At 42.5% G+C, this 27,713-nt stretch overlaps 1 protein-coding gene and 1 long non-coding RNA gene across 2 annotated transcripts in view; one reads left to right on the top strand and one right to left on the bottom strand.

Moving 5' to 3' along the window:
- The window catches only part of GNA14 (G protein subunit alpha 14), a 221,024-nt gene that overhangs the window by 65,161 nt on the left and 128,150 nt on the right, over positions 1–27,713 (bottom strand). The gene's annotated exons all lie outside the window — the stretch shown is intronic.
- Positions 1–27,713, top strand: part of LOC119624380 (uncharacterized) — a 73,687-nt gene that overhangs the window by 40,922 nt on the left and 5,052 nt on the right. The window contains exons 3-4 of the long non-coding RNA XR_005240459.2: positions 23,434–23,535; positions 23,979–24,056. This is a non-coding gene — a long non-coding RNA (uncharacterized lncRNA). The remainder of the gene's footprint in view (positions 1–23,433; positions 23,536–23,978; positions 24,057–27,713) is intronic.

The raw sequence follows: 27,713 nt of genomic DNA, 5'->3' as shown, positions 1-27,713 counted from the left end.
AAAAAAATGTATATACTTGGGAGATGCTCAGAGGAACATGGCAGCAGTGGAGCCAGCAGACCTGGCACTCACTAACAGTGGTGGTGTGGGTATGGGGGCACCGTGGTGCACAGGACATCAGAAAGACTGGTATGCTACTCACCATCAGGTGAAGGACTGTAAGCCCACACAAAGTTCTTCTTATCTCTACTAGAATGAAGATGTTAAGTCAAAAACGGCTCCTTTTTTGTGCTTCCTTAGTGCAACTTCTCCAGCTAGACCATTTGGATATAGCCATTTAGTTACAAATGTCAAAGACTTTAGGCGCTGCTTACCTTCCTTTTTTGTTAATGTGCTTTTATTTATTTAAAAAAATTACAATGAAGGTGCCTGTTTTGTCTATACTGTGTGCTCTAATCACAAAGTACCAATAGTGATTTGCTTTTTATATTACTGTAAAATGTTATAATGTTAATAGTGCTTTACTTTACAGTTTGATTGAAATAAGATTATATGAATTTACAAACAGGACTGTGGATCATGTTACCCACTCCCCTCACAATGCTGTCCACGTATTGGGTGAGTTATACTGATCTATCCATATCAAATTATGTTGAATAATTATGTATCTTTCTTGGTTATACTGATTTCTTATTCTGGTCACTATTACTAATTCTCTGCCAATGTTCTCCTTTTTAACTAACTCTTTTTCTGAGAAAAGCTCATTGGGTTATTATTTAATTTTGTAAACAGATGGGATGAAAGGATTTGCAATGCCGTATCATTGGTGGAAGGCTTTTTAACATCTTTGAAGTATGACTTTAGCTGAATATCTTTACAACTATCTTGAATACATCTTCTAGAGTGCACAAGATTTAGCAAAAAGATAAAGTCTGGATAAAATATAATGGTGGTTGTTGTTTGACAGAGTCTCACTCTGTCATCCAGACTGAAGTGCAGTGACACAATCTCGGCTCACTGCAGCCTCTGCCTCCCAGGTTCAAGTGATTCTCATGCCTCAGCTTCCTGAGGAGCTCGGATTACAGGCACACACCACCGTGCCCGGCTAATTTTTTTGGTATATTTAGTAGAGACGAGGTTTCACCACGTTGCCCAGGCTGATCTCGAACTCCTGAGCTCAGGCTATCTGCCTGCCTCAGCCTCCCAAAGTGCTAGGATCACAGGCGTAAGCCACTGTGCCCAGCCAAAATACAGTTTCAAATGTCCCTATTCTGTTCCATATTTTCTCCACCTACCCTCCAAATACTGTTAATGCAAAAGGCATCAGTAATGATTTGATAGTATTAACTTTGTGGTCATTTTTGTTTGTTTGTTTTTGTTTTTTTTGAGATGGAATTTCGCTCTTGTTGCTCAGGCTGGAGTGCAGTGGCACAATAATCTCAGCTCACCGCAACCTCTGTCTCCCAGGTTCAAGCGATTCTCCCGCCTCAGCCTCCCAAGTAGCTGGGATTACAGGCATGCGCCACCATGCCCAGCTAATTTTGTATTTTTAGTAAAGACGGGGTTTCTCTGTGTTCGTTAGGCTGGTCTCAAACTCCCGACCTCAGGTGATCCGCCTGCCTCAGTCTCCCAAAGTGCTAGGATTACAGGTATGAGCCACTGTGCCTGGCTTTTTGTTGTTGTTGTTTTTGAGACGGAGTCTCACTCTGTTGCTCAGGCTGGAGTGCAGTAGTGTGATCCTGGCTCACTGCAATCTCTGTCTCCGGGTTCAAGTGATTCTCCTGCCTCAGCCTTCCAAGTAACTGAGATTACAAGTGTGTGCCACCACACCTGGCTAATTTTTGTATTTTTAGTGGAGACGGAGTTTTGCCATGTTGGCCAGGCAGGTCTCAACTCCTGACCTCAGGTGATCCGCCCACCTCGGCCTCCCAAAGTGCTGGGATTACAGGCATGAGCCACTGCTCCCAGCCAAGAGTTTTATCAATATTGGAAACTCTTGCATCATTTCAAGAGTAAACATGAGGAAATAGAGCTCAGACGTAGGTTAGACCAAAGGAAGAACTCTGTAAGATGCCAGGCTGATACGCAGCAAATGGGCTGTCTTAGAGGAGTGGGGGGGGGAAACCTCTTTTTCCAAAATACCCTGAAATGTAGCTAATTAGTAGCTAACTCGCTAAGGATGAATTTTTCTCACCTACCTTAGTATAGAGTTGGTGATGGGAGTTTCTTCTTGGCTAATTAGCCCTCTCAGTCATGGTAAGTTGGAGATAACATGTTGAAAATGGGCAGATGCACAATAGGAATGTCACCTGGATCCCTCAGTGACTGCTGGAAAGCGGCCGGACCAGGTACATCGACATACTATGAATACGAAATGAACTTCTCTTGTGTTGCGGCACTAAGATGTATAGACTTTTGTTACAGCAACTGATATTATCTTGACTAGCAAATACAGATAAATGGTTTTGACAAAATTGAGTGATAGGTACAAAGGCATTGATTACATTCTTTAAAGTTTACTGTATGCTTAAAATATTTTATAATAAGAAACCAGAATGCTCCATGCCTTCAGGAACCCAGAGAAATTCACTACACACATAGTTTAAAGAAGGAAGCAAATGAGAAGGAAAAAGTATATACTAAGGGCTTCCACTGTTTTTTAATGCTCTGTTTCTTTAAAAACAAGTTGTTCTGAGCTAACCTAGCCAAACACTAAAGAAAGGCTACTTGCTCTATTAAACAAGTAAAATCATGTTCCTTAATTGGTCGGCTTTCTTCCCAGAGAGGATAATGTTTCATGAGAGGAATAGGGAGTGTGTATGATCCCAGGGAGACCCTAGACTTGCTTGCAAGGAATGGATCCCAAGGCAAGCAGGAGTGATGTCCGTGACATGTTCCACACTGGAAAATGCACCGGGGGAGGTAGTCTATCTACATTGTCCTTGGAAACTTTTACTGTATCCTCTGAAGATGAGTAAATAGGGAAGGAATTTACTGTTTTTCCTTCCTTTGGCAAATAATGACATTTCAAATCATGATAGTGGAAAAGTACTGTTTCTGAAACAATTGTCTTTTAGGAAATTTTTATGTAACCTGCCCATGTGGGGGAAGTATTAACACTACCCAGGTTACTTCCACCTTGATTGATTCATCTAAAGCCTCAAGTACAAAAGCCAAGTTTTCACAGGACATAAAATAGGAATTCTTTAACTCCTTGTTACTAAGTCCCTTCAAGAAGAGCTTTGCCCTAGAATGCCCTGTTCATTCAGATTCAAGATCCACAAAGTTTTAAGGACAGCATAAACCCCTCAGATGGTACAAGTACCTTCTGTAGCCCAGATATAGAAGTGGCTCTGAGGGCAGGGACAGGGCTCTCCCGTCTGACTGCAAGGTCCAGGGCTGTGGGTCGCTGGGTGCACAGAGTTAAACGAGACAATGAAACAGGAGAGCTGTGATCTGGATCTGCCAAAAAAGCAGCACTAATCTGTATGACAGGAATTCCTAGGTACATTCTTTCAGCCAAGAAGGGGAATCAGAGATGTCTGCATGGAGGAAGTGACATTTGAACTCAACCTTAGATTAACAATGTACCTTTTCCGGAAAGGTCAAGGTTATTGAAAATCAGTAAAGTGCTTACTGGGGGTTGGGATTAATCAAATTTTATGCTTCACTCATGACATGCTTTGTGTTTTTAATGGAGTATTTCAAACAAAGGCATACAGAAGAATATAACAAATGTTTTTGTACCCATTGTCCTGCTCTGTGAAATCGCAACATTAAACAGCATTTGCTTTAGGTCTGTAGATCACGTAGAAGTTTCCTCCACCACCCTCCATTTCGTATTCCTCTTTCCCTCCAGAGGTAATATAAGCACTGTCTTGAGAAGGGCACTTGTTTTTCTGATTTGGAATCTGTATCCTCTACTTCTCACTCCCCTCCACGGCAGAGGTACTCGGACACTATTTGTCCTTTCCATACCTTAGAAGAATTCTCCACCCAGGACACCACTGGAGTGCAGGTGGTATGGGTAACAAAGCCTACTGGCCTTGGCCCTAACTCCAGCTGGAACCCAAGAGGTGGAGAAAACAGCTAGATGTGATCTGCCTTCTGGCTCTTCCATTTGTGTAGAAGCTGATCTGGGCCTGAAGTGGACACTCCAGACATTGCATCTCTGGGGAGATGGTGACCACACTAGACCATCGTCAGATATCCTATTTCCAGCCATAATTCCTCCAGATCCTAGCAATGTGACCACTCAGGACACAGCCTCCCGGACACCCTTGATTTACCTGTAAAATGAAGACACCACATCCCTGAGCTTCAGACCTAGCAGGGCTGAGTCTGTGTGCCTTCCCTATGCCTCCTTGGCACCTTGAGCTGACCACTATTGGCACATTTCACAACTATGTAATAATTACTGAGTGATGCCTTCTCCACTTACCTCTGAACTTCCTGAGCATAGAGAACATGTTCCTGACATGTAATAGGTATTCAATAAATACTGAATGAATTAAGCTGATGAAACATATTTATGAGCTAACATATCTATATACATATGTACTTCATGACCTACAAAACATACAAACAACTACCAGTGTAATTCTCATTTGGCAACACAAATTAACATAAATGACATTAGTAGCCAGTACCACCCCATCTTAGCATTAATGCTTGTATTGCTGCCTCTGGAAATGCTACTATAATAGTGACCAAGTCCTCAGCCTCTAAAACTGAACTATCCAGGGTCAAATCCAGGCACTGCCATTTGCTTGTCACTGCAAATTAATTGACCTGTTTCTTAGTGTCTCATCTGTAAATTAACCCAAATGAAAACGAGCTGCACTGGGCATGGTGGCTCACACCTGTAATCCCAGCAGTTTGGGAGGCTGAGGCGGGTGGACCACTTGAGGTCGGGAGTTTGAGACCAGCCTGATTAACATGGAGAAACTCTGTCTCTACTAAAAATACAAAATTAGCTGGGCGTGGTGGTGCATGCCTGTAATCCCAGCTACTCGGGAGGCTGAGGCAGGAGAATCGCTTGAACCCAGGAGGTGGAGGTTGTGGTGAGCCGAGATCGTGCCATTGCACTCCAGTCTAGGCAACAAGAGCGAAACTCGGTCTCAAAAAAAAAAAAAAGAAAGAAAGAAAGAAAGAAAATAAGCCGCACCAGGGCAAGGATTTGGGTCTTATTCACTAATTTAACAACATGCTTTTAACAGGGCCAAGCCCATAGGAGCTACTCAATATTTTATATAGTTAGTGACTGGATGGATGGCTCCTAAGAGCCATCTCCTAGGGTTATAGTAGGGATTGTGTGATTTAACGTGTATTCCAGTGCTCAACATGATGTCTGACACACAGTGGGCACAGGACACACTTAGACATCTTTAAAATAATGATTTTCATTAGGAGTTCATGGCTCTTGGGGGAATGCCATCCAATCAATCAGTCTTGATTTTGATCATCCAGCCCCCAGAGCTCCCCCCACTGAGGATGCCATGAGTTTGGCTTTGCCCACTGCGTGATGACCAGTTTTGGAGCCAATGATGGGCATCTCCAGCCCTCCTGGCTTTGCAGGGTACAGGTGTTTGGGTAATGTGATGAAAAAACCTACACCCCAGGCAGTGGGTGTCTGCCCCTGTATTCCTTCACCTTTCCATTCTATAAAGGTTCCTGGGCATAAAAGTATCCAGCTAAATCCACACACTGGTTAAGAAATGGTAACAGCTGTGAGGGAATTACATGGGTGGAATTTTCTGACACTTGGCCTGATATGTGGGGTGGGAAGCAAATGTCAAGCATGTTCCGGATTTGCGAGAACAATGGGCAAAATGCTACTACGTGGAGAATTCCACAAACATTAGAAACATAAGATGTTATTAAGGAAAGGCTAAGTAATTTAGCCAGGTGGTTCCTCATAACCCTTTAGCCTTCACCTTTAAGCACCCCCTTCAAACCCCTGCTCTTTTAAGTAACATTTGTAATTCTTCTTGATCTCAAAAGCTCATTTCATTTTTCATGATTATGAAAGTTCATGTAGAATTCTGGAAAATACCAGCACAATGATTAAGAAATATGGAAACTTTACTGCCACCAGATTCATCACTGTTGGTAAATCTCCTTTAGTACTTCATAATTTACAAATTGCTTCAAAAAAAAAAAAAAAAAAAAACTTGTGACCATATTGCAAAGAATTGAATATGGTACCTTTTCCATCTACATTGTGTACATCTTAGTATATTATTAAAAATACTTCAACATTTTGATTTTTTAATCTACTGTAAAGTTAGGTATACATACAAAAAGGCCACAGAGCATATGTAAACATTTAAAAGTAAGAATGGCCGGGCACAGTGGCTCATGCCTGTAATAACAGCATTTTGGGAGGCCGAGGTGGGTGGATCACCTGAGGCCAGGAGCTCAAGACCAGCCTGGCCAACATGGGAAACTTCCTCTCTATTAAAAATACAAAAATTAGCCAGGCATGGTGGCGTGCGCCTGTAGTCCCAGCTACTCAGGAGGCTGAGGCAGGAGAATCACTAGAACCTGGAAGGCGGAGGTTGCAGTGGGCTGAGATCATGCCACTGCACTCCAGTCTGGGTGACAGGGCAAGACTCTGTCTCAATAAATAAATAAATAAATAAGGATAAAAACAGTAAAATGAACACCCTGGAGTATGATTCTTTCTGAGGTCTATATAGCATTTAAACAGCCTTCCCCTGTTAAATATTTAGGATTTGGGATCTTGGTGCAAATCTCTGATAATTTCTTTTCTTTTCTTTTTTGAAATGGAGTTTCACTCTTGTCACTCAGGCTGGAGTGCAATGGCACGATCTCAGGTCACTGCAACCTCCACCTCCTGGGTTCAAGCGATTCTCATGCCTCAGCCTCCCAAGTTAGCAGGGATTACATGCATGCACCACCACTCCTGTCTAATTTTTTTTAGTTTTAGTAGATACGGGGTTTCACCATGGTGAACAGGCTGGTCTTGAACTTCTGACCTCAAGTGATCCACCTGCCTTGGCCTCCCAGAGTGCTCGGATCACAGCCGTGAGCCACGGCACCCAGCCAATAGGGTGAAATTTTGGGAGTGAACTTACCTAGGCAAAGAATATATAACTATTTTTAAATTTTAACTCTGATATAATTATAGATTCACATGAGGTTGTAAAAAATAGTACAGAGAGATCCTGTATGACATCTACCCAATTTCATCCAATGGTAACATATTACCAAGCTATATTACAACATCACAACCAGGATATTGACACGAGTACAGTCAAGATATAGAACATGTCTGCCTTCACAGAATCCTTCATGTTGCTCCATAGCCATAACCACTTCCCTCCCAGCCCCAGCCCCACTGAGTCCTTAACTCCTGGCAACCACTAATCTACTCTCCATTTCTGTAATTTTTCTGTTCCTAATATATACAATTGAAATCATATAGTATGTAACCTTGTGGGACTGGCTTTATTCACTCAGCATAAGTCTGTGAAGATTCATCCAGGTTGTTGCATGTGTCAATAGTTTATTCCCATTTATTGCTGAGTAGTAACAAAGGCATAGGGGTACCACTGTTAACCACTCACCTGTGAGAAAGATATTCAAAGTGTTCCCAGTTTTTGGCTATTACAAATAAAGTGGTTATAAACCTTTGTGTACAGGATTTTGTGTGAATATAGTTTTCACTTCTCTGGGACAAATATCCAGGAGTAGCTGGGTTGGATGGCAGCTGCACTGTTTTTTTTTCATTTGTTTTTGTTTTTTTGAGATGGAGTCTCGCTCTGTCACCCAGGCTAGAGTGCAGTGGCGTGATCTTGGCTCACTGCAAGCTCCGCCTCCCGGGTTCATGCCATTCTCCTGCCTCAGCCTCCCAAGTAGCTGGGACTACAGGCGCCTGCCACCTCGCCTGGCTAATTCTTGTACTTTTAGTAGAGATGGGGTTTCACCATGTTGGCCGGGCTGGTTTCAAACTCCTGATCTCAAGTGATCCACCTGCCTCAGCCTCCCTAAGCACTGGGATTACAGGTGTGAGCCACCGCGTGCCCAGCTGCACTCTTAATGTAAGAAACTGCCAACTGTCTTCCAGAGTCACTGTACTATTTTACATTCCTGCCAGCAACATGAATGGCTTAGTTCCTCCACATTTCCCCCAGCATTTGGTGTTGTCATTATTTTTTATTTTAACCATTCTGATAGGTATAGATAATACCTCATTGTGATTTTAATTTGCATTTCTCTAATGGCTAATGATATTGAGCATCATTTCACGGATTTGCCATCTGTGTATCTTCTTCACCAAAATGTCGCTTCATGTCTTTTGGCCATTTTCTAATTGAATCATTTGTGGATCATTTTTTTTAGAGTTTTTTTTTTGAAATTTTTAAAATATTCTAAATCTAGTTCTTTGTTGGATATATGGCTTGGAAATATTTTCTCCCAGTTTGTAGCTTGTCTTTTCATCCTTTTAATACAATCTTAAAGTTGATTTTTTGTTGTTGTTGTTCAGATTGGGTAATTTCTATTGTTCTGTCTTCCAGCTCACTGATTCTTTCTCTGTCTTTCTCCATTCAGTTGCTCAGTCAATCCATTGAGTATATTGTTTTGGTTATTATATTTTTTAATTCTAAAATTTCCACTTTGTTCCTCTTTATATGTCTTGCTTCTTTGTTGAGACTTTCTACTTTTTCCTGTTTCTAACCTGTTAATTGCTCACTGAAACATTTTTATCATGGCAGCTTTAAAACATTTGTCACACAATACTAACATCCCTGTCACCTTGTGATTGGCATATCTCGGTTGTCCTTTTCATTCAATTTGAGATCTTCCTGATACTTGGTATAGTCACTTTCCATTAACTTGGATATTTTGAATATTATGAGACTGAATCTTATTCTGTTTTAGTGGTCTTACTCTGACCCTGCTCTGGCAGGGGAAGTCGGGGAGGGGAAGACAGGGGAGCCGCCTTGCTATACTGCAGGGCGGGGTGAGGGCTGGGAGATCTGGTTCCCCCTGGCCTCCACTGAGACCTCCCTGCTAGGAGAGGTAGGAGAGCCTCATTGCTGCTCCCCATGTGATCTCTCCCTGTGCCATGGTTGGGTGTGGCCTTGTTAATGTTGGCCAGTGGTGAAAGTCCCGCCCCTCCACTAGGCCTCCTGTGAAAGCAACCCAGCAGGAGAGGGAGAGGTCTCCTAGTTCCTTCTTCGTGGGAATGCGAGTCCCAGCTTTCTCTGACACTGCCCGAGAAGGGGGGTTGGGTGAGAGTGGGAGGCTAGACCTCCCTCTGAGTCTTTGTTGGCATGGGTGTAGGTGGGCCCACAGTGTTTTTTTGTGGTGTTCGGCTACAGCAAGGTGGCTATTGCTTAAACCTTGTCTGACTTCTACCTTGTCCTTTCTTGGTGCTTCAGTCACAGGGAGCAGGCCTTTGTTGGAGCTTTTTTGTCTGCACCCTTTGCTGTTTCCAAGTTACTGGCATCTTCAGCTCCAAGTCTGGAATATATGAGGCAATAAGGAAACCCAGGCAACTCAACACCATGTCCTTTCCTTGGGTCCTGAGGTCCCTGTTCATCTTCCTTATTATTTCCACCCTTCAGAGTCTTCTTATGTGTGTTTTAAATATAATGTCAAGGATTTTTAGTTGTAGTTGTTAGCAGGAAGAATCAGGAAAAGTATGTCTATGTTTCCAGAAACAGGGGTTCCCATATCGTTTTAATTCTCAAATAGAACATGACCTGTTCTGAACACCAGTCCTCATGGACGATCAACTGCGCCCACTGTGGGGCAGCGGTAATGAATATCAGTCTTTATGGGCTGACCCTCAAGGCGTTTTAAGGAGAGATAAGGATGTAAAAGGTAAAGATCCTAGATGGGAGGCACCCAATAAATGCTTTCATAATGAACCAATGATGTGCGAATGCCAGTGATTTCAAAAACTTCAACTGAGCTTCCCATAGAAGTACGGAGGAACTTGCTAAATGAAAAATGACTTCAAAAACTATGTGATGTTCATTTCTCTCCCTCTCCAAACTTCCGATTCCTTTGCATGAATGTGAGCCCTGTGCTTGTACTGATTTCTAAAAATGCTCAAATGCTCTATGGAAATACAACTAATACCTGACTAAGTACACAAAGAAATTTACATCCAATTTCAGGATTTTTTTTTTTTTTTTTGAGATGAGTCTTGCTCTTGCTCTGTGGCCCAGGCTGGAGTGCAGTGGTGCAATCTCGGCTCACTGCAGCCTCTGCCTCTTGAGTTCAAGCCTTGTCCTCCCGAATAGCTGGGATTATAGGTGCCCGCCACCACGCCCAGCTGATTTTTTTGTATTCTTATTAGAAATGGGGTTTCACTATGTATTTGCAGTAGAGACGGGGTTTTACCATGTTAGCCAGGCTGGTTTTGAACCCCTGACCTCAAGTAATCCACCCGCCTTGGCCTCCCAAAATGCTAGGATTACTGACGTGAGCCACCATGCCTGACCCCAAATTTCAGGATTCTAATGAAGAAGGCAACAGATGGAATGTGTTTAAAAACAGGGAAGCAAAGTGGCCTCCAGTGAGACCCTATCACCTCTCAACTTAAGATGTCCCCAAATTACCTATTCCAACAGGCTTTATCACCTACTTTTGTTAAGTTTCCATCTGAGAAGTGAGAATTTAAATAACTCCCATCACAGCCAACTTAACCTATGAGTAATGGAAACAAATCTTTTTCACCAACTTCCATCAGAAATTCTTTTCAAGGGCCGTTATAAACACGATCTTTTTTTCTAAGCCTTAAATATTTGATCTCTTGCTTGTGACTATACAAACCAGTTCTTCATTTCACAAGACCTGCTCTCACAGGGAATGTGCCGTCTACAGGGATTTAGCCTGCAGGGCAACCTCATCACACCACCCAGGACACTCTTCTGAAGGCCAAAAGCCAAAAATGTTTGAAGAGGAAAAAGCTCCTCAGAAGACTCATGAACATAACCCCGTTTTCAGTGTGCTCCTCACCAAAAGAAATGGCCTGAAAAAATATGATCTCCCTTTCTTAAAAAAAAAAAGAGAGACAGAGAGAGAAACAAGTCCCCATTCATTCCAACTGGCTGCATCCTCTGTTGGGGAAGCCATGGACTCTGTTGAGATATGGTTCTAGAAGTCTGATGGTCAACTTTTTTTTTTTTTCTGGAGACAGAGTCTCGCTCTGTCGCCCAGGCTGGAGTGCAGTGGCATGATCTCCGTTCACTGCAACCTCTGCCTCCCGGGTTCAAGTGATTCTCCTGCCTCAGCCTCCTGAGTAGCTGGGACTACAGGTGCATGCCACCACACTTGGCTAATTTTTGTATTTGTAGTAGAGACAGGGTTTCATCATGTTGGGCAGGATGGTCTCAAAATCCTGATCTCATGATCCACCTGCCTCAGCCTCCCAAAGTGCTGGGATTACACGCATGTGAGCCACTGCGTCTGGCCTCTAGTTGACTTTAAATTGTAATTCACTGCATCTTCCAAAGTTAAAAGTCCCTAATCATTTGTACTCCCCCTTGCCTGGGAGAATGTAGAATTAGAGATATGAATTTCAACTGGAGAACTGATGAATAAATAACCCATGTCTGCTTTTGCTGAGAGTAAGTCTGGCCAAGGATACAGTTTAGGGGACAGGCTAAATTTGAGAGCCTAAGTAGAAACAGCCTGGTGAATAAATAATATATATTTATAATACAGCACTTTTGAGAGCATACGCTGAATAAGAAACTATTTTTAATGTCTGTACTTGTTATCTTTCAATTTCTTTAAATAAACTTGCAAAGGCTCTTTGAATAATAGCATGAATAATCAAATTATGAATTACCCCAAAGTCAAGCCAGCGTTAGTTGCCTTTCTCCCTTCCCGGTTACACTTTGCACAGTGCTGCAGACTGGTGTTCACGGTGCTGTATTGTAAATTACTGGTCTATGTGGCTGACTCTTTTGTCCATTACTGGTCTATGTGGCTGACTCTTTTGTCCATTTCCCTGCAGACTGCAAGTCCTTAATGGCAGGATGAGTTGTAATTCATTTTTGCTCTTGAGGACACAGCAGTGTCTGAACAAAACTCAGGAAATGAATAAATGCATGGGTGAATGAATGAACGAACTAAGGAGGAATAAATTAGCAGATTTTGAGTCACATGCTGTTGGTTAAGTCAGAAATTTTCAGATATGACAAAGAAGGACATAAACCGAGATGTGGTTTTCCAGCAGAGAGGAAGGACTACAGCTGGAGCAAGGCACCGTCATTTCTGCCTTATTTTTATATAGAGCTTTGAAGTATGTGACTCTATATAAATGTGTGGGACAGCACCCTTCTTTTAATCAGGTAACAGATGCATGATAAATATATTTTCCTTTTTTTTTCATTGGCAGGGGGCCTTAGGTGAAAATAGGTTAGACCAGCACTGTCTGATAGAAATATGAGAGCCACTTACGAAATTTAAAACTTTTTAGTAGTTATTAAAAACGTAAAAAGAGGCTGGGTGTGGTGGCTCATGCCTGTAAGCTCAGCACTTTGGAAGGCCGAGGTGGAAGGATCACTTGAGGCCAGGAGTTCAAGATTAGTCTGGACCACACAGCGAGACCCCATCTCTACAAAAAAATAATAATGATAAATAAATAAATAAAATTAGCCAGGCATGGTGGTGCATGCCTGTAGTCCCAGCTACTTGGGAGGCTGAGGTGGGAGGATTGCTTGAGCTCAGGAGGTAGAGGCTGCAGTGGGTTATGATCACACCACTGCACTCCAGCTTAAGCAACAGAGTGAGACCCTGTCTCTTAAAAAAAAATGAGAAACTAATTTTAAGAAACTATTTTAAGTCAATATATCCAAAACATTATCATTTCAACATGCAACCAATGTAAAAAAATTATTCATGAGTGGCCAGGTGCGGTGGCTCACACCTGTAATCCCAGCACTTTGGGAGACCAAGGTGGGCGGATCACGAGGTCAAGAGATCAAGACCATCCTGGCCAATGTGGTGAAACACCATCTCTACTAAAAATACAAAATTAGCTGGGCGTGGTGGCACATGTCTGTAGTCCCAGCTACTTGGGAGGCTGAAACAGGAGAATCACTTGAACCCAGGAGGCGGTTGCAGTGAGCCGAGATCACGCCACTACACTCCACCCTGGCAACAGAGCGAGACTCAGTCTTAAAAAAAAAAAAAAAAAAATTATTCATGAGATATTTTATGTTATTTATACCAAGTCTTTGAAATCCAGTGTATATTTCATACTCACAGCACATCTTGATTCAAACCATCCACATTTCAAAGACTGAACAGCCATATGGGGCTAGTCACTACCATACTGGACAGCAAAGAGTTAGAAAACAAATTAGTGTTCATTTGCAACAACCACTTTTCGTTTGGGTTTCTGGTACCATTACTTTCCTCCACCTATCCCAGGACTCTTAATCATTTATCCTCACATTATCAGAGTGGTTTGAGATATTTTGTTTCTTATAAGTCACTAGAAATCTTATTTGGAAGTATATAGGATAAAAATTCTAAATGGAAAAAGAACATAGCAGATTTTATCCACATTTCCCAGTGGAAAGTAAGTTCAGATCCACAAGATACCTATAGTCACACAACTAGTAAGTCTTCAGGCCATAACTACAGCCTAGGTTTTAGGACACTCATTTCAACATGCCTTTGCCTCCATCTCACCATCTCTCCTAGAAGTCAGAACACTTCAGAGCAGGAAAAAAACTCAGCTTGTTTGGGAGTTAAGTAATGAAGAGAAAGAATCTCTTGCTTCAATATGCTTACCCAATTCCTTCATAGAAGTTCAAATGGCTCATTGGGGTGAGGAAGAGGTCAGGTCTCAAAAGGAAGTTATTTCCCCAACTTGAAAGATAGTTGGTTCCCTTCCAAAGGCAGGAAAACCTTTTAAAAATCAATCAATCAATCCTCATTTTTAAGAACAAACATGTAGAGCATGGATGCTGGATCCAATGCCATGGCTGAGAAAATGTCACCGGCAAAGCCAAGAACAGCAACTGAATCCCCCCGAGCGGCACAAATCTTATTGGAATTCATTTAAAAACAAAAACAAAAACAAAAAAAAACAGCTGTCTTTCCCTGTATTTTCACTGAGTCTAACCTTGTGTGCTATTTCTCAAGTAAACACACAAAGCATTACTCCAATAATCGGAAAAACAGATGTTTGTTTTTAATGGCTCCTCTTTTCCTCATTTCTACCTCTTGTTCAGCTCACTCTTTTTTTCGAGATGCAGTCTTGCTCTGTTACCCAAGTGAAAGAGTCCATTGGAGGGCAGTGGTGCAATCTTGGCTCACCGCAATCTCCACCTCCTAAGCGATTATCTTGCCTCAGCCTCCGGAGTAGCTGGGATTACAGGCGCTCACCACCACGCCTACCACCTCGCCCAGCTAAATTTTTATGTTTTCAGTAGAGAAAGTGTTATCATATTGGTCAGGCTGGTCTCAAACTCCTGACCTCAGGTGATCCACCCGCCTCGGCCTCCCAAAGTGCTGGGATGACAGGCGTGAGCCATCGCGCCAGCCTCAGCTCGCTCTTATTAATGGGTTTAGTCATGTGAAAGTTTTCAATGTTGAAGAAACTCTCTACTACTCTGCCTGCTTCCCTGCTCTCTCTCATTCTCTATCCTCCCCTTTGTATTTCTTGTTTTAATTCTCTATTGTAGTCACTACTTCTACCATTGCCTCAATCCCACCCTTTCTACCCACTAAGAAAGAAAACACATCTAGAAAACGCATTTAGACCTACTAAGCATCAGAAGATGTAAATTTTGTTCCTTTCATTTTAAAAAATGATTTGTGGCATTGGTGTGATACATCACACGAGTTATTTAGTGAAGGACAGAACAAATGAGTAAATATGTTGAGATGCTTGAGAACCAGAGCTGTCACGATGGAAGGAGAGAGAGAAATACGGACTGTGATGAGGTGGGGTGGAGAAAGGTGGTTTTGGATTAAAACTGGAGACGACTGATGAAAATGTCTGCATGCATTTGTATGCATGCATGTTTGTGTACACGTCTTGCTGGAAATCTTATTTCTGAACAACCACATGGGGCTAGTCACTACCGCAGCACGTGTATATATGCGTGTGTGAGTGTATGTTTGTTTCCCCAGCTCTGTTCACTGAAAGGGTGAGACGCATATAACCACCAAATAAGTGGCAATGAGCTCCCCAAGCAACTGGATCTTGTTTCTGACTACAGTTCCCCTGTAGAAGGAACCAGGCCTCCTTGGAGAAATGGCTGTGTCCGAGACTGGGTCAGGGGAAATAAAAGTCGACCTTAAACATCTTGCACCAGAAAACAAGAATATACTGGGAGGATAAGGAGGGCTACAGACGTAGCTTTAAGGGGCTCCTATTGGCCAATTTCCAGCATCAAGGAGTATAATTTCTGGTAACATATTAAAATGAAAAGGAAGAATTGAGAACCTAGTGAGGGTATTTTTGTGGTAAAATATACCTAACATAAAGCTTAACACCATTCCTCTCCAGAACTTTTTCATCATTGCAAACTGAAACTCTACTCATTTGGCAAGAACTCCCCATTGGCCCCTCCTCACGCTCAGCCCCTGGCAACCACAATTCTACTTTCTGTCTCTATGAACTTAACTACTCTAGGTACCTCATGTAAGGGGAATCATATAATATTTGTCTTTTTCTGTCTGGCTTACATCACTGAGCATATTTTCAAGGTTCACTCATGCAGTGGCATGTATCAGAATTTCATTTCTTTTTGAGGCCGAATCATATTCCATTGCAAGTATATACCACATTTTGTTTACCCATTCATCCACTGACAGACATGTGGGTTGTTTACACCACTTGGCTGTTGTGAATAATGCTGCTATGAACATGGGTATGCAAAAAGCTCTTTGAGAGCCTGCTTCCAAATTATTTTGGGTTTACACCCTGAAGTGGTAATTCTATGTTTAATTTTTTGAGACCCAGTGAGTTTTTTAAAAAGAGGGAGAAGGAACACGTTCTCCCCAGAAAATTACTAGATAAATGTTAAAAATCTGATAATTTTAAAAACTATTATATTGTACCCATTTATTTAATAGATCTTACTGGCAAGGATTACCAGTGGATGGTAATGGGTGGAGAACAGGATGTACACAGAGTGGTGAATGTCACCCTTCATATTACTTATTAATCATAAGACAAAGATTCTTGTACAGGTTGGTGACAAAGTAATGACAAAAACCACAATTACTTTGGTTTACTTTCCTCCACCTATCCCAGGACTCTTAATCACCAATGTAATGCAATGGCAAGATCTGGTGGAAACCACGTTATCCAAGTGACCAAAACTTAGCATCAGCAACAGTGGGACAAACTGGCAAACAGTGCCTCTTAAAGTGTCTGGTGGGAAGGACACATCACCACATAGTAGTCTTTGTTTTTTAATAACAGTTTTCTTGTGATAGAATTCACTTTCCGTATTTACAATTTAAAGTGTACAATTCAATGATTTTTAGTATATTCACAGGGCTGTGCAACCACCAAAATAATTTTTAGAGCGTTTTCAATCATCCTCAGAAGAAACCATATATCCAATAGCAGTCAACCCTCATTTCCTTCCAACTCCCCCAGCTCTAGACACTCACGAATCTTCTTTTTGTCTATATTGATTTGCCTATTCTGTAAATTTCAGATCAATAGCACTATACAATATCTGGTCTTATGTGACTAGCTTCTTTCATTTAACATAGGTTTTCAAGGTTCATGCATGTTCTAGCTTGTGTCAGCGTCTTTTATTTTCGAATAATGTTCCAGTACATGGACATTGCACACTTTATTATTTTTGAGACAGTCTCGCTGTGTCACCCAGGCTGCAGTGCAGTGGTGCAATCTTGGCTCACTGCAACCTCCGCCTCCTGGGTTTAAGCGATTCTCCCACCTTAGCGACCCGAGTAGCTGGGATTATAGGCACCCGCCACCATGCCCGGCTAATTTTTGTATTTTTTTAGTAGAGATGAGTCGCAATGAGGACTCTATTTCAATATTACGGAAGAAGTGTTCAACAGATGAGTCAGATGAGTCTGAACATCATGGGAATACCCCGTAGTCCTTCCTGCCAAAGCACGTTGCCCTCAGATGGGTTCTGCGGCTGTTAGGTTTGGTTCCCAGTCAATGGCCTCTGGCTGTCTCACCAAGGAGCAAGCCTCCACCCCTGACCCAACCTGCCCCTGGGAGAAGTGATGGAATGTTCCCTTTGGCCCTTTTTATATCAGGCCCCTATTTTATATCAGGATATAATTAGGAGGCAGCTCCCAGAGCAGATGTGTAGGGAGTTAGGCTGGAAAGTTTCCATGCAGAGAAAGGGGAGAGGAGGGAAGAGGCCGATTGCCTGGAGACATTTATGAGTCTAAGATGATTTGATAAGTGATGAAGCAGCCCAGCCCTTGGTGGGGGAGGAGAGATGCTCTCAGAACTAGCTAAGTGAGGGAGGCACCAGTTTCTCTCCTTATTAGAGTTGCCCAGTTAGAGTTGGATCTCAAGCCCCTGGATTATAGGACACCATGCATTTTCTCATTGCAAAAAAAAAAAAAAAAAGTTATTTTTTTAAATACAGAGGGGAGTAGAGGTTAAGAGAACCTTCCCAAAGTGACCATCATCTTATGAAATCCCAGAATGTCCTCATTTTATTATTCTCCAATTCTAAGACAGCTCCTCCATTCCCCCTATAGTTCAGAAACTAAAGATCACCTGGTCAAGTTCCTCTGAGTCACACAGCTAATTAGCCACAAAGGTACAGTTTCAACTCCCACTTTGCTCCCTGGGACAGACCTTGCTCTTAGACTCCAAGAGTGTCCGTCAAAGGGTTCTTAAAGCCGCACAGAAAACAGAGGACAGCTCTGCTCCCTGTGGGTCCCCTTCTTCAGCTTCCTGCAATTTCAAGGCTCTGGGGATGAGGCCTATTCCTCACTGAGTTGGAGAACGGGAAGTGTAACACACGCGTGTGTCCTGCAGAGATGGGAGAGACAATGTACGCATCCCCCTTCTTCCTCTTGTGTTTTTCCCATCTGAATGAAACCAAACTCATGAGCAAATCTGGGAGTCTGAACAGCTTGCAGGTGAAAAGAGTTGAAATCTGTAACATAATCCAGGCAGAATCCCAGGTGGGCACAGACCATACGCCCTCACAGTCCTCACTCATCAGAGGCCTGTCTTCTGGGCCTGCTCCCTCCTCCTCCACATCTATCCCCATCTCCATGTCTGCCTCTGTCAACAAAACGGCCTATTCCTGCGGCCTCAGTGAGCTGCTGATGTGACTGATGCAATTCACATGGAGGCCTGGAGAAGCAATCAAAACGAACTTGGAACTTGTGTTTTAAGGGTCTGGTCAACCAGAAGGCCTCTAATTTGGCACAGAATGTTACAGATACTCCCCAAAGGCACAAGGTAGACCCTCGACAGCTGTTTGATGAATGAATAACCTCATGCCTGTGCTGCCGTGGGCTCCATATTGGCTGCCTCCTGGCCCTGTTGTGGAGCCTCCCTCAAGCTTTCTCTCCAAGAAGGAAATGGCTCAAGGTGACAGAGCCCCCACTGTCTGCTCGGCCCCCATTGTCCCCCCTCACTTTGCCCAGTGTTTCTTTCCAACCACACAAATCCAGACCCAGAAGCACAGGCATGTACACAAAAATATTTCCAGAACACAAACACAGCATTTATTTAACAAGAATCTGTAATAATATGAATTATACACTCCACAGCCCCAGGTTAACTTCATGTGGATTTGAAGTCAGTGTTAAAGGGACTAGAGGAGTTTTAGTCACTCTTCTCAAAGTTACTACTCATATCTTAATTTTAAACTGCTAATATTTATTTTTAATTAAAATGTAGCATTTGGGTTTTTTAATAAAGAGAAGTGAAAAGAAACCTAAGATGACTTATCTCTGCAGAGATAATCTCTATCCACATTTTAAAAAGTAAATTGAATATAACAGAAAAATTAACAGGGAAATTATATTTTCCCACTCCATTCAAACGTAGTCATTTTTACAGTTTCTTATTTCTTGAAAAAGTAACATATCTGTAACTATGTATGTATTCTTTGTCAAAGGTATCTCACACACACAAAGGGATATTCATAAACACACAAACTTCTTTCTACACCTCACTTCTCTCATGCCTGTTATATATTGATAATCTTTTTATATCAACAAACATAGCTTTACCTCATTGTTTTTAAAAATTTAAGCATTTGAACAAACCCCTGCTAAAAGGCATACCCATTTAGACCACTCTCAGAATATACTATCCAGGTTTTATTTGATTTTTACTGGCACTGGTTTGAAGGTCACTGTCATGCTTTGATTGTTTCAATTAGCAAAATAAATTTGAAATAATCTCTGGCTTGTTTACTTCTCTTCAAGGAACATAAAAAAATATTTTCTATGCAACTATTTCAAATCCAGTCAACAGAAAGTTCTTCAATCCTCAAACGTCATCCAGTGAAAGCACCAATCCTGATATATCTCTGGTTTCTTTGATGGCATGACCCCTTGTGTAAATATTGATAGAGATTATACTGACAGTTGTGTAGGCCAGCTGGATCCTAGCCAGGGAGAAAGGAATTTATGAAAGGCCAGGAGTAGAGGATTCAAGACAGAGAATCCCCTGATCACCTCATTTAGTACTTTCATAATCGGATCAATTAAATGATACCCTAACACTCTACAAGGCCTTGAATCACCCATCAAGAGGCATAAAGAATAATAGTTAGCAGCTCTGCCTGGGACATCAGGCCTCCTGGGCTCAGTTTCCCACTCTGACATGTGCTACTTGTGCGATCTTGGGAAAGTTATTTACCTCCACAAACCTTAGTGCCTGTATCTCTAAAGTCGGGGCAAGTGATAGTATCTACATTAAAGATAAAATGATATATTTCCAATAAAGACTGGCATAGAGTGCCTGGCATGGATTCACACTCATTTTAGTGCCCAGAAGTATACACAGTCCCTGCCCTTAGGGAGCTCACAAAGTACTGGAAGAGACACTGTGATGGGTCTACGACACAGTGGACACACTCAATAATTCCATGAGGAAGCACACCAATTGCACGAGAGTCCTGGCCTCTGCCCCTTCCTCTCTTTCGCACCACTCTTCCATGTCATTAGAGGACTGCCCTGCTGGGTGAGGCCTGAGTCTTCCCAAACACATGGCAACCTTATAGCTAAGTCTACCGCATTCTAGGTTCAGGACTGGAAAGTCCTCAATCCAGTTATGAGCCATGCTCTCTATACTTCAGCGTTAACCACAATACATTTTGGTCACCTTATGCTTTGCTTTTTGGTCTTATCCTCAATTTCTTTAAAACTTGGTTGATGAAAACGGTATTATCTGTTGAATATATCTCCTAGTTCATAAGCAAGCCATTGTTCCCTTCAGCACTTTTTTTTTTTTTTTTTTTTGGCTCTCAGGGATTCTAAAACAGCTGTCTGGTGACTCTGCTTGAGAAGTCATCGTCAAACTTAACTTTCCCTGGAAGGGTACATTTGCAGCTCAACAAACACATCCCAAGGGATAAGTATGGCCAATCCCAAGCTTCCCAAACTAGATTTAGGGCCCCATGCAAGGTTTTTTGGTTATCTTGCAACTCAGAAGCAGTATTTCCAATGGCCAAATATTTCTTTGGAAAAAGACAAATACGGCCCTGTGGACCCCTGTTGCTTTTTGCCCAATACCACAGACCCAAAGTCAAGAAGGCAAAAATCTATCCCATGGGAGAACAGCTGAGCATGTCCTCTGAGGTTGCGGATACTATGGATACATTTGAGTTGATAATATTGTCTTCACACAGGGTTTTAATGTCATTGACTTCACGTTTATTTAGCCCGAAGGGATGCAGAGGTGAACCCGACATGATTCCACTTGGTCTGAAGTGGAAGAGATGCACAAATTAAGAATTATAATGTAATACGAAGGATGCTGGGCATTACAGGTACACTGGAAACAGTATCTAACCCAAGAGAGGGTGGGCGGAAAAAGAAGGTGTCAAAGAAAGTCTTCTGTAATATCAGATATCTTATTTAAGACCAATACATGAAGTTAGCTATTTATGAGTGCAAAGGAAATCAGTTTCAGGTTGTTCCAGGAGATGAAGAACATCAGATGACAGTGAGGCCTGGGAGAAGCAGGAAACCACAATCCAATAGGGAGAGGAAACGAGGCTAGACATTGCGAAAGATTCAAGAAAAGCCAGAATGTGGCCTTAAGGTCACCGGCATGGGCCCATAAAAAAATCATATTCCTTTGCCCCAGGAATGGGTTCTTCAGTAGATAGGCTTTTGGCAAACTGGCCTGCATCCATGTCAGGCACTGTGCTACAAAGGTGGGGAAAAGTAGGCATAGACCTTGGCCTTCATGCATTTTCCATTCTAGTGGAGGACAAGAAAGACTTGGGAGGGCAAAGAGAAAAGCGAAGCAGAGAGAGGAGCATGTGAAAAAGTCCTGGGCTTGAAGGAGCATTGTGAATACAGGGACCAAAAAAAAAGGAGGTCACTGTGGTTGAAGCTGAATGAGCATATGGCAGAGCCAGGTAGATGCTGCTGCCCAAAACCACAATGCTTGCAAAAATAATAAAAGAGAGCCTGTTGATCTGCCATTGGGTTCCTCGCCCTTAAAATGCCAAAACTATGATGTAATAACTTGAGATTTCTAATGGTGTTCATCTGGAATTCAAAAGGTATTTGTTTGTTTGTTTATACATTGCCTTTGTCTGAGAGCTGGAGGAAACAGACATGAATACAGCATTGCTCTTGAGGAATTCAAGAGTGAGCTGGTGCCAGTTTCCGTGGTTCACGTCAGTAATCCCAACACTTTGAAAGGCCAAGGTAGAAGGATCACTTTTGTCTAGGAGTTCAAGACCAGCCTGGGCAACACAGTAAGACCCTATCTTTGCAAAAAAATAAAAAAAAATAGCCAGGCATGGTTGTTTGCACCTGTAGTCCGTTAGGAGGCTGCAGTGGGAGGACTACTTAAGCCTGGGAGGTTGAGGCTGCAGTGAGCCATGATCATGCCACTGCACTCAACCCAAGCAACACAGCAAGACCTTGTAGCAAAAAAAAAAAAAAAAAAAAAAAAAAAGCTATAAGACACAGACATGTAACAGAGTTTCACACTATAGGGAGAGATGGGCACTGACAGGGGCACGTGGTACATGACCTGCAAGCAGAGGGAGTCACTGAAGACTTAGAGGTCTCCAGGAAACGTTTACTCAAGGATCTCCTCTTCAAGGCAATGGACCATTAAATCCTTGAAGCTCTGTAATACCAGACTAGTTGCCCATTTTATCTCCTCTTGGGCCCAATCTTTAGAACGCACTCTTATCTTGCGCTATTCATTTCATTCGTATAACATATATTTGTCAAACGTCTGCTATTTCTATGGGTTAGGTCTCCTTGTCTAAGTTTCCTAGGTGAAAATTATTATTTAGCATTATCAGCCATTCACCATTCACATCAACCTTTAGTGGCAGAGATACCACCCACTAGGAGGCAGGGAAGCAAAACTGTCATGGATGGGTGTTCATAATCCAAGTAACACAGGTCAGCCGGGTACAGTGAATCATGTCTGTAATCCCAGCACTTTGGGAGGCCAAGGCAGCCGATCACTTGAGGCCAGGAGTTTGAGACCAGCCTGGCCAACATGGTGAAACCCGTCTCTACTAAAAATACAAAAATTAGCCAGGTGTGGTGGTGTGCGCCTGTAGTCCTGGCTATTCCGGAAGCTGAGGTGACAGAATCACTTGAATCTAGGAGGCAGAAGTCGCAGTTAGCTGAGATGGCACCACTGCACTCCAGCCTGGGCGACAAAGTGAGACCCCATTGGGGGTGGGGAGCGGTAGGGAGTCAGGGGGAAGTAACAAAGGTCTTGACCTGGCATGGGGGTTAGGAAGGACATCAAGTTACACTTTTGTGGACAGTGACAAGAGTAATCTCTGCCCAAATATAGAAAATAAAAACAAACCATTCTCACAACATTAATGACAACCTGTCTCTTAAAGATGGCAAAACGAGGATCATGGTTGAAAAGAACAGGCTCTCAATTTACCTTAACACAGAGTCCACTGTTGGGTGGACTCAGATGTGTGAACAGCCAGAGACAGCCAAGTGCCTGGTGCAGTTTGGACCTTTCTCTGCTAGTGAGAGAGTAGAGGAATCACAGAAATGGCACATTGGTTAGGGAAAATTTTCCCCTAATCCTTTAACCCTCTCATCGCCAAATTTAACAGAAATCAAGCAACCTGAAAAATATCATGGGAATTCTTCATCTTCCTGCCCTTCTGACCTGAGCTCTGTGAGGACTTTCCTGTCCATAGGTGCTTGTTCTTGTGGTGTGGAGTGGGGTAGGAGTGCAGGAGACGCGGATGCCCAGGTCCACAGGCAGGGGCCACTCATTCATTCATTCATTCAAAAATAGGGAGCGAGGGGCCACCCATTAATTCATTGTTTCAAAAATAGGTATAAAGAGCCAAAAAAGAGGTATCATCAACAGGAAGAGGGTGAGGATGCACCTGTAAGCCACACACATTGGACAACACAGGTTCTTCACTGCAAGTCTGTGTATGTGTACTTCTGGTGCTTATCCTGGTACTTTTTTTTTTTTTTTGAGACAGGGTATCACTCTGTCACCCAGGCCAGAGTGCAGTGGTGTAATCACGGTTCACTGCAGCCGCGACCTCCCCAGGCTCAGGTGATTCTCCCACCTCAGCCTCTTGAGTAGCTGGGACTACAGATGCATACCACACTCGGATAATTTTTGTATGTTTTGTAGAAACAGGGTATTGCCATGTTGCCCAGGCTGGTCCTGAACTCTTGGGCTCAAGCAATCCACCTGCCTCAGCCTTCCAAAGCATTAGGATTACAAGTGTGAGCCACCATGCCTGGCCATATCCTCGTACTTTTTAAATATGTCTGAAAAGAACTCTTGTATTATATGAAGTAAAACAGCTTGTATTGACATATTATACATAACATTGTACTTAATGCCATGTCTTATTAACTAGGAAGCCCAATCAAAGAAGCTTTGGTGAAAAAGGTAGCCTGTTCAGGACACAGCAGAATGTGATTTTTTGCTTCTAAAGGTAGGTTACTCACACATTTAAATTTTGTAATGTCACCAGGAGCCAACATAGCCTTCCACGGAGGAAGGGAATAAAAACACGGAGAGTTTTGGGGAGCTGCCGGAAACTGTTGAGGATAAAAATGACAGGGCAGGAATTTCACTTCAGGCCAGCTATTGTCCCCTTCTAGTACACCAAGAGCTAACCTGGCCTTCAGAAGGAAGACTTCCTCATTTGGAGTAATTACTAACATTGTGGAGGGCTCCAGTCATCAGGGACTCCAAATGATGACCATCATGATGATAAAACCCAAAAGCAAAGGCAAATCTCTACATAACCTACCTGGGAAGACATTCTAGATCAACACAAAGCAGAGATACAGTGGGCGCAATCACACCCACTGGGATACAGCGAGGTGGCTCACACCTGTAATCTCAAAACTTTGGGAGGCCAAGGTGGGTGGATCACCTGAGGTCAGAAGTTCGAGAGCAGACTGGCCAACATGGTGAAACCCTATCTCTACTAAAAATACAAAAATTAGCTGGGCGTGGTGGCGGGCACCTGTATTCCCAGCTATTCAGGAGGCTGAGGTAGTAGAACCACTTGAACCTGGGAGGCGGAGGTTGCAGTAAGCTGAGATTGCACCACTGCACTCCAGCCTGGGTGACACAGCAAGACTGTCTCAAAAAAAGAAAAAAATAAATAAAACAAAACCAAAGCCAAAAACCTTTTAACAATCTGTTTCTATCGGATTAGTTCATGTATGCTGTTTGAAACACATGTCCCCTTCCCTACCACCAGTTCAGAGCCTTGGGGAGAACTGGGGGCCACCACTACTCAATCATAATGGTCTCCCACATGCCATCTTTCAACCACTTCTACTGCCTTCAGGATAAAAGAAAGGCAAGTAACTTAGAGGCACTCAGAATACACGTAGAGTTATTCCTGTCGTCTTCAACCTTTTTACAATTAACTACAACTTAACTATGCAAATGACTAGAACACTAGTGGTGTTTTCTTAAAAGAAAATTTAGAAACGTCAGTCATCTTCTTATCCTTAATGAATTGTATACCCACACACAGAGGCAAATAACTTCCTAACCAGGTCATACAAATGGCCAAGTTACATAAGCCAGTCCATATCTTTACTTCTAATTACAGATCGATAGAAAGTGTCATTTAAAAAAAAAAAAAGTGCCATTATTTTAAAATTTGATTTAGGGAAAATACAAAGTTAAATGTGAAAGGTATTTTACATCAGTTTTAGCTCATCTTAAATTAAACCCGACAGAGTTTTGGTGTCAGAAATCAAGGTTAAGCACACAAGATACAATGTCACAAAGCTCCCTGAAAACACTGTAGCTGCTAAAAAGAAGCATCAGTTAAAAAAGCAAACTGTCTTAGCTTCTAACGAATATGCTTTTTACTCTAAAGGCAGGTTTACTGATAAAACAAAAACAGAGGCCGGGCGAGGTGGCTCACACCTGTAATCTCAAAACTTTGGGAGGCCAAGGCAGGTGGATCACCTGAGGTCAGAAGTTCGAGAGCAGCCTGGCCAACATAGTGAAACCCTATCTCTACTAAAAATACAAAAATTAGCTGGGTGTAGTGGCGGGCACCTGTATTCTCAGCTATTCGGGAGGCTGAGGCAGTAGAATCACTTGAATCTGGGAGGCGGAGGTTGCAGTGAGCTGAGATTGTGCCACGGCACTCCAGCCTGGGTGACACAGCACGACTCTGTCTCAAAAAAAGAAAAAAAAAAATTAAAACGAAACCAAAGCCAAAAACCTTTTAACAATTTGTTTCTATCAGATTAGTTCATGTATTCTGTTTGAAACACATGTCCCCTTCCCTACCACCAATTTTTTTTAAAAAAGCTTTTAAACAAAGTAAAATAATTCATGTTCTCACTTATAAGTGGGAGCTAAATAATGTGTACACATGGACACAGAGTATGAAAGAATAGACACTGGAGACTAGGAAGGGTGGGGAGGTGGTGAGGGAGGAGAAATTACTTAATGGGTACAATGTACACTACTTGGTGATGGTCACACTAAAAGCCCAGACCAGGCGTGGTAACTCATGCCTGTAATCCCAGCACTTTGGGAGGCTGAGGCGGGCGAATCACCTGAGATCAAGAGTTCCAGATCAGCCTGGCCAACATGGCGAAACCCCATCTCTACTAAAAATACAAAAATTAGCCGGGTGTGGTGGTGGGTGCCTGTAATCCCAGCTACTTGGGAGACTGAGGCAGGAGAATCACTTGAACCCGGAGGTGGAGGTTCTAGTGAGCTAAGATGGTGCCACTACGCTCCAGCCTGGGCAACAGAGTGAGATTCCATCTCAAAAAAATAAAAATAAAAAAATGAAATCCCAGACTTCACCACTATGCGACATAGCCATGCAATAAAACTGCATTTTTACCTCTCAAATTTAATTTTTTTAAAACTTTTAATACAGAGGGGATGCTTTCTAGAATATTTTGCTTAGGATACTGTTGCAGAGCTTATTAACCAGTTAATAAGCAAATTTGCCCCTAAATTCACTAATACCAGATGAACACCTGAATCTCTTGGCAGGACTCCGAAACAACCCCAAAAGGGGAATTTACCTCTTGGTACATGTTTGAGGCATTCATTGATCAGTGAAGTAACTGGATGTTCAGAAAAGGCAATTCTGAAAGGAGAACAGCACAGACACACCTCTGTCGCCTTTTTACTGCCAAAGAACTGGGGCACAGCTCTGCTGTGGGAAAACACATTCTGAAGAATTTTGGATCTATGACCATGTTCCTAGCATCAATGATAATGATTCTAACATTCACAAAAGGTGTGAATTATGAGAGTGTTTCACATGTTCCCCTTTATATTTTAGGAGAGCAATATAAAGTTGAATGCTATTTTTATTCATTCATTCATTCATTCATTCATTTGAGATGGAGTCTTGCTCTGTTGCCTAGGCTGGAGTGCAATGGCGCCATCTTGGCTTACTGCAACCTCCACCTCCTGGGTTCAAGTGGTTCTCCTGCCTCAGCCTCCTGTGCTTGCAATTTAAAAGACTCAGAAAAATATTTCACATGTGTTGAATGGATGCACAAGTGTTCCAATAGAATGATGGCCTCACTAGTTTCCGGATTGTTTGTAACTTTGCAGGATCTCCCTTTTTCATTAGGTTTTAAAAGCATTTCTTTGGATGTGGTAGGTTCATACTCAGTTTTGAGGTAGGGGAAGAATTTATTAACATTTCAATGGTCAAATCAATGTTATTACTCATCACTGGCTCCCAAACTTCCTCCTATCCCAGTTCAGGCTTAAAGGGGAGTGGGTGGTTTAACTGTGATGGCAATCAAAAAGAAAGTTCAGTTTCTTTCCATCTTATTCTTTCCCATTTTCCACACTCTTCTATTTCAAGCTCTGATTACAGCTGTTTTCACACTAAAGTAAGCATTGATTAATCAGAAAACTGTTGGGATAAATGGAGAAGCTCCTGCCTAGAGTTTTAGTGGAGAATTTGTTGTTTGTTGGTGGTGGTGTGACAACAGGTAGAGCTCAACAGAGTACATGGTAAGAAGAAAAATGGACCATGCGATTTTTAACACCCACCAGGACGTGGGAAGCACGGCCTGAGTTTAACATTCGCCAGAGAACCAGCAAACCCTGGGCTACGGCCAAACTTGGA

This window comes from Chlorocebus sabaeus, chromosome 12 (assembly GCF_047675955.1).
Source record: "Chlorocebus sabaeus isolate Y175 chromosome 12, mChlSab1.0.hap1, whole genome shotgun sequence".
Classification (NCBI taxonomy): Eukaryota; Metazoa; Chordata; class Mammalia; order Primates; family Cercopithecidae; genus Chlorocebus; species Chlorocebus sabaeus.
This window is presented reverse-complemented; position numbering and strand designations above follow the sequence as displayed.